This window comes from Giraffa tippelskirchi, chromosome 9, assembly GCF_054371585.1.
Source record: "Giraffa tippelskirchi isolate mGirTip1 chromosome 9, T2T-mGirTip1v1.2.pri, whole genome shotgun sequence".
Lineage (NCBI taxonomy): Eukaryota > Metazoa > Chordata > Mammalia > Artiodactyla > Giraffidae > Giraffa > Giraffa tippelskirchi.
Window position 1 is genome coordinate 165,989,008 of NC_137283.1, and position 6,013 is coordinate 165,995,020.

The window sequence follows — 6,013 nt, forward strand, 5'->3', positions numbered from 1 at the left end:
CCAACCGACCACGTGGACTTCGTAGCCTGTGAATTGAGGACCCAAGGGCAGAGTAGGTGTCCAAGGGCATAGCATCCAAGGGCAGGTGGGTTCAGGACTCTGCTCCAGCAGGGCCCCAGGCCTCCTGCCCTGCAGTTCTCCAGTCGCTTTCCCGGCTGCTGGTGTGAGCCTCAGGTGGATCCCTGGGAAGCCGTGGCCGGAGCAATTTGGGGCCTCGTCTCCCAGCACGTCCTGTGCAGAAGAGAGACTCTTCTCGCTCAGCTTCTTGCTCAGCTGTCACGCAGCATGGGTGGCTACATCTTACTGGCCATAGTGCTAATCTTGAAACGACAGCTATGACCAGGACCCTGCCCTGCATTCATGGGTCAAGCTGGGTGGACGTCCACCCCTGGACCAGCCACTGGAGCATGGCAGGAGGGCTTGGGCCAGTCACCCCCGTCCTTGGAGCAGAGGGTGAGGTTGATGGGATGTAAATCTCACTGGAGAGAGGTGGGAAGGCCCTGGGCAGCAAGCCTGCTGGTCAGCGTGTCCCCGGGGGTCCAGGTCTGGCAGGTTTAGTGCAGCCCCTGGGAGGACAGAGTGAGACGGGCCGCAGACTCCCCAGGTCAGGCTCATGGGAGGCCCCGGCAGCCACCGCGGGAAGCTCCTCGTCTTCTCCGGTGGCAGCAGCAAGGCCCGTGGGTTTCCAGGAGCTCCTGCAGGGGTGCCCTGAATCCCGAGTCTCCGTCCACTTGGCTGTGCCCCTCCCCCGCTGGCTGCACAGCCTCCTCCTGGCCTTGCTGGTGAGTTGGCCTCGCAGAAAGGGCGTCCTGCTCTGGCCTCTCTGCCATCAGAGGTCGGCGGGGAGGCCGCCGTGGGGCGGGTGGGGCCGTGTGACCACAGACTTTCCTGTTCCAGCTGTTGCTTCTCCAGCTCAGCAGCCACCACCCCCTTGTAACTGAACTTGTGGGTAAAGACGGGGATGCCTCCCGCTTCTGTCTGCTGTGACGCAAGACCCCCCACGTCATTGCCTCCCCTCAGAGGAGGTCCTGTGGTCGGTCACAGCCCCCAGGCTGGACTCAAGTTATAACTTAGAGGATAACCGCTCGTAGCCTTGCTGGTCTTGGCGCTGGAATGGGGTGGTGGGGGCAGGGAAGAAGCGGCCAGAGCTGCACGGTGACCATGGGACCTGAGGGCCGGGCTGGCCGCTGGGCTGAGGAGCCTTCCTGTCTCATCGCCGCCGCCTCCCTCCGCCACTCACCTCTGGTCGCGGATCCTCACCTGGCAGGTTGACCCAAACCTCCCTCCTCAAAGAGCTTTCCCACTAGAAATCTAGTTCTGGTAACTATTGTTGTCCATTGCCTTTTACCCCTGGAAACGGGGATGCTGAGAGCTTTCCCAAGGCCCCCCCCAGGGCCGCAGCTGTCCCCAGGGGTGTGGGGAGCAGCCCCCCAAGTCACAGCCCTTTGTCCTTTGCTTCCCTGGTGAGGCCGCCGGGCCCTCAGCCCGTCTGTGGCAGCGTTTTCTTGAGAACAGAAGCGTCCAGGCCAGCAGTGCCCAGTGCACCGCCCCCAGCCATGGCTCCAGCGGGGCCGGGGGCCACCCCTGCACACCTGCTGCCGTGACCGTGGGCCTCTCAGCGGGACGCAGCCATGGGCACCGCCGTCCCTGCCGCATCCTCTGGGGGCTGGAGCGTGTGCTGAGTGGGTGCCACCCTCCTCGCTGAGCACCGGTGGCTGATGTGACGGGGTGGGGGGGTCCCTGCGTCTCCTGATGCCGAAAGCAGGCCGTTCCCTCTTCCTCACCCCCTGACGCCCCTCATGTCGACCCCCCGGCTCGTTGCTCCTGGCTCCTGACCGCTGACCTCACTGACCCAGCACTCCCTTCCTATGGGTCTCCCCTCACCGCGTGTCCTTCCTGGCGCTCGACCTGGAGCGGTCCTCGCGCCCGCTGTCCCAGGGCCACCCTGCAGCTTTGCCCTGCAGGTGGTGTCCGAGGACTCTGCAGAAAGCACAGAACTCGTCACGCCTTGGGCAGCCATCAGGGAGGGTACAGGTAGGTACACGCAGGGAGGAGTGAGCCTGTGGCTTTGACCCCGCCTTGGAGCGAGCGGAGCTGCCTGCTGCGCGGAGTGGCGTCCGTGGCTGGAGAAGGAGGTGTGAGGGGGGGGCTGCCTGATGCCCAAAGGCTCAGATGCGCCTGCGACTGGCTCCCTCAGGAGACTCGGAGCCCTGGGCAGAGGCGGGGACCTGGTCTGTGTGGGGTCCCCAGGTCTGTGCTATGGGCCTGTGTGTGGCTCCACATGGCTCCCATGTCCACACGGATGCGTGTCCACCAGGCCTGGTGGCACCCAGACCCCAGGGTAAGAGCCACTTTCACGTCCACCTGCAGGTCTTACTCTGGGTCTCATGCGAAACCGGCCACTTGGTAGGTGAACCGGTTAGCGGCCACACAGCAGGCACCAGTCCTGTAGACGTTGCTCCCAGAACGCAGAGGCCCCTGGGCGTCTCCTCTGTCCAGGTGGCAGGTGAGGTGCCCACCTGTCCGTCCCCTGAGAGGGCGTCCGGGCCCCGCTTGCTGGTGGGTTTACGCTGCAGCCTGTGGCCGTCCAGCGCTCCATCAGGCCGTCTCGGCCGCCGTGTTTGCTGCCCGTGTCACGCCATCGACGGTGCCGTGTCCGTCCATCCCGGAGCGGTGTTGGTGGTCGGGGTTGCGTCTGATTACGCGTGGCGTGGTGCCCGCCCCGGGGTGCTGACCGCAGACAGGGGCTGTGTCCATCCATCCCGGAGCGGTGTCGGCGGTCGGGGTCGCGTCTGATTACCTCAGCCCCCGGTCCGCGCTTCCCTTCCGTGACTGCGTGCTGGCCGCGTGACCCTGTGGCTCTCAGCGTGCTGCCAGCTTCATGGTCATGGGGAGAGTTCATTCTGCCTACTTCTAGTTGCCCTTCTCGCCACGGCCGAGGGCCAGGGGACCCACCGTCCTTCACGGCAAGAGGTCTGAGCTGGGGCCGGGGCCACAGGAGGATCGGGGCTCTCTGCCCGTCTGCTTGCAGCCGGCCCCCCAGCCCTTCCATGGATCGAGGAGGCTGCCCTTCCTGTCTGTCTAAGGGGCGCTGGGTCGAGGTAGCCACCAGAGGCCTCTCGACTGGGGGTCTCTGACCAGCTCTGCCTGCAGCCGTCACAGGACCAGGAGGGCGAGCAGGCCCAGAGAGACCCCCTGCCTTTGGGCGTCAGCGTCGCTTCCCAGAGCAGAGCAGCCACTCCTGTCTCGGGGCTTCCTCGTGGGCTGATGGGGATTCTGACGCCAGTGTGCCTGCCCTGTGGGCTGCTTTCTCCCTGACTCAGCTTCCCACGCGCTGGCCCCGGACTGTTCCGGGGGACTCAAAGTCTCTCTCCTTTTATTAACCCCACACCCTGGACAGCATCTCAGTGTCAGTGTGTCCTCTCCCCCCAAGTCTCTCCCATCTTGGTAAACAGCCTCCACCTGCTCATCAGGTCCCAGGCAATTTCTCCCGTTTGAACTGTTCCAGGAGGTCTCATTTCTGTCAACCTAGAAAGTGAAAGTGGTAGTCACTCAGTTGTGCCTGGCTCTGCGACCCCACGGACTGTAGCCCGCCAGTTCCTCTGTCCATGGGATGCTTCAGGCAAGCATACTGGAGTGGGTGGCCATTTCCTTCTCTGGGGATCTTCCTGACCCAGGGATCGAACCCGGGTCTCCTGCATTGCAGGAAGACTCTTTTCCATCTGAGCCACCATGGAAGCCCGTCACCCTAGATGTCTGACCAGATTGCTTCCCTTTAGGGAAGTGCTGTGGACCCAGGAGGTGAGCAGCCCCGCACATGAGAGGCACACAGGGTACAGTGGGCTCTGCTCTGAATTATAGGCTGTTTTTCTCTTGCTTTTATGCTGATGGTTCCCAGACCCTGGTCCCCTGGACAGCTCAGCACCAGCACCACACAGGCCGTGTCCACTCACCAAAACCCTCCTCGAATGTCTAACCCCAGCCCCTCAGAGTCAGCCTTCCGTCCGCTCCCCCGAGATGGTCTCCTGTCCTGCCCGCCACTCTCACGTGTCCCGCCTGGCCTTCCAGGTGGGCTGAGTTCCCGCGGGAGAGAGTGACCACACGCCCAACACCAGGGGGTGCTGTCCGCGTGTCCCCCGGCCCCAGCAGCGTGGGTCCTTGGTGTCACTATATCTGCAGGCCTTTCCTGCGGGTCCCGTGCAGCGGACGGCGGCAGCACAATGCCTGCAACGAGCGCTGTGCTGGCTGGGGGGCCGGGCGCTGGGCACGTGGCTGCTGCCCGCCCGCCCGCTCGCTCGCCCTCTGGAGGCCGCATTGCTCCTGCCTGATGTGGGGCCGGGCACTGTCCACGGCGTCCGCCCCTCCCTGCAGCCTGTGTCCTGCCGACCACCTGCTCCTGGAGGGAAGACCCTGCCTCTGTAGATGCAAACCTGTGTCCCCGGGGGCAGCAGCCGCAGCCAAGGGGGCAAAGGGCGTTGTTCTCAGCTGAGGTCCCATGTCTGCTCTGACCCTCGGACGGAGGGTGGGGGCAGGAGGAGGGGGCCGGCCAGTCCACAGTGCACAGGCAGGAGTCGCCGGTGAAGCTGGGGCTGGCTCTGAGGGGCCGTGGTGTGACACCGTCTGTCATGGCTGAGAAGCGGCCATAGGCTCCTGACGCCTGGGGCTCTGTGCCAGGCTCCCGCCTGGACTCTGCATCCTCTGCCAGCCCAGTACCTCCAGCCGACGGAATTGCTGGGGAAAGGAAGGAGGTGAAGGTTAACTAGGTCTGGTCCCCACGCAAGGCGGCAAGCTCTCGGAGCTGTTCAGAGTGAGGCCTGGAGGGAGCAGCTGGTGCTGCGCGGGGCCGGCCGCAGCGTCGGAGGCCTCGGGCTCGAGCCCGGAGACTCCCAGACTAGAGCCTGGCTCTGTCTATCACTCACGGGCTCGGCCCTTCACGCCCCGAGCTTTCTCCTGGGTGGCGTGTGCAGAGGAGGGCCCCTCCCGGTTAGGGTGCCGTGCTCAGCAAGTGCGGGGCGCGCCAGCCCCTCCCGACCGGGGCGGCCATCCGTTAGTCCTGCCGGCCTTCCTCGAGGCCCGGAGGAAGGATGGTGCGGAGACTCGGAGGCAGTCACGCCCTGCGCGTGCGGAGAGGGCCCCCACCCCCGCCCCAGAGTCTGCAGACGTTTCTGTGCACGAGGGGGACAGGACACAGCTGCCGCCTCTTAAGTCCTCGTCCTCCTGCTGAGCTAAGAATAGCCCTGCCCTGGGCCGGGCGGTGTCCTCGGGACTATGTGCCAACAGAGCCAGAGCCGACTGTGAGCAGGCCCTGCCTGTGCCGGCCCTCAACGTGCGGACGCGGGGTGGAGGGGGTCGATGGGGACCCGGGTGAAGGGGATCGGTGGGGACCCGGGGTGAAGAGGGTCGGTGGGGACCCGGGGGTGGAAGGGGTCGGTGGGGACACTTTCCCAGGGATTCCGTGGGGAATCTGCTCCTGTGAATAAACATTGGGTTTCTCACATCAGAGATGCTCTGAGCTCTGTTAATGCTGTTGGTGACTTGCTGGGCCTGTTTCGTGGAGCTGTGCTTCCTCTGTCGGGACGCGGGGTGGCGCTCTTTAGCAAAGCGAGGCCGAGGCGACTGCGGGAGGCAGCGAAAGCCTCCCGGGCCGTGGTGTTTGACCCAGCGGGACCTGCCCCGTCCCCTCCTCCTGCTTTGCCTGCAGTGGGCAGAGCTCGGCTTCCCGGGAGGGTGAAGAGCGACACGCCAGCTTGTCGGCAAGTATGGCGGGGCCTGTCCCCGGCCGTGAGTTTCCATCAGCGAGGCAGGTTCCAGTGGACGGGAGCTCCGTCCCTGGGAGGACAGTCTGGCAGGCTGATCCACAAGGCTGAGAGCAGACTGCCCTGAGAAGCTCTTTGTGTGCAGACAGGGTGACTTCCTACAGAGGACAGCGTTCAGGATTTGCTCTGGGAAAGGTCTCCTAAGCTCACCTTTATTACGAGGTGCAGAGACCAACTCCCACCTGATGTTGCAGGGT

General features: G+C 64.7%; 1 long non-coding RNA gene across 1 annotated transcript; it reads right to left on the minus strand.

Moving 5' to 3' along the window:
* Nucleotides 1–3,855: 3,855 nt before the first annotated feature.
* LOC145521281 (uncharacterized) lies at nucleotides 3,856–5,068 on the minus strand. Its single transcript, XR_014065289.1, has 2 exons — nucleotides 4,920–5,068; nucleotides 3,856–4,731 (listed from the first exon to the last, which is right to left on the minus strand). It is a non-coding gene; the product is annotated as an uncharacterized LOC145521281 (long non-coding RNA).
* Between the last annotated feature and the right edge of the window lie 945 nt (nucleotides 5,069–6,013).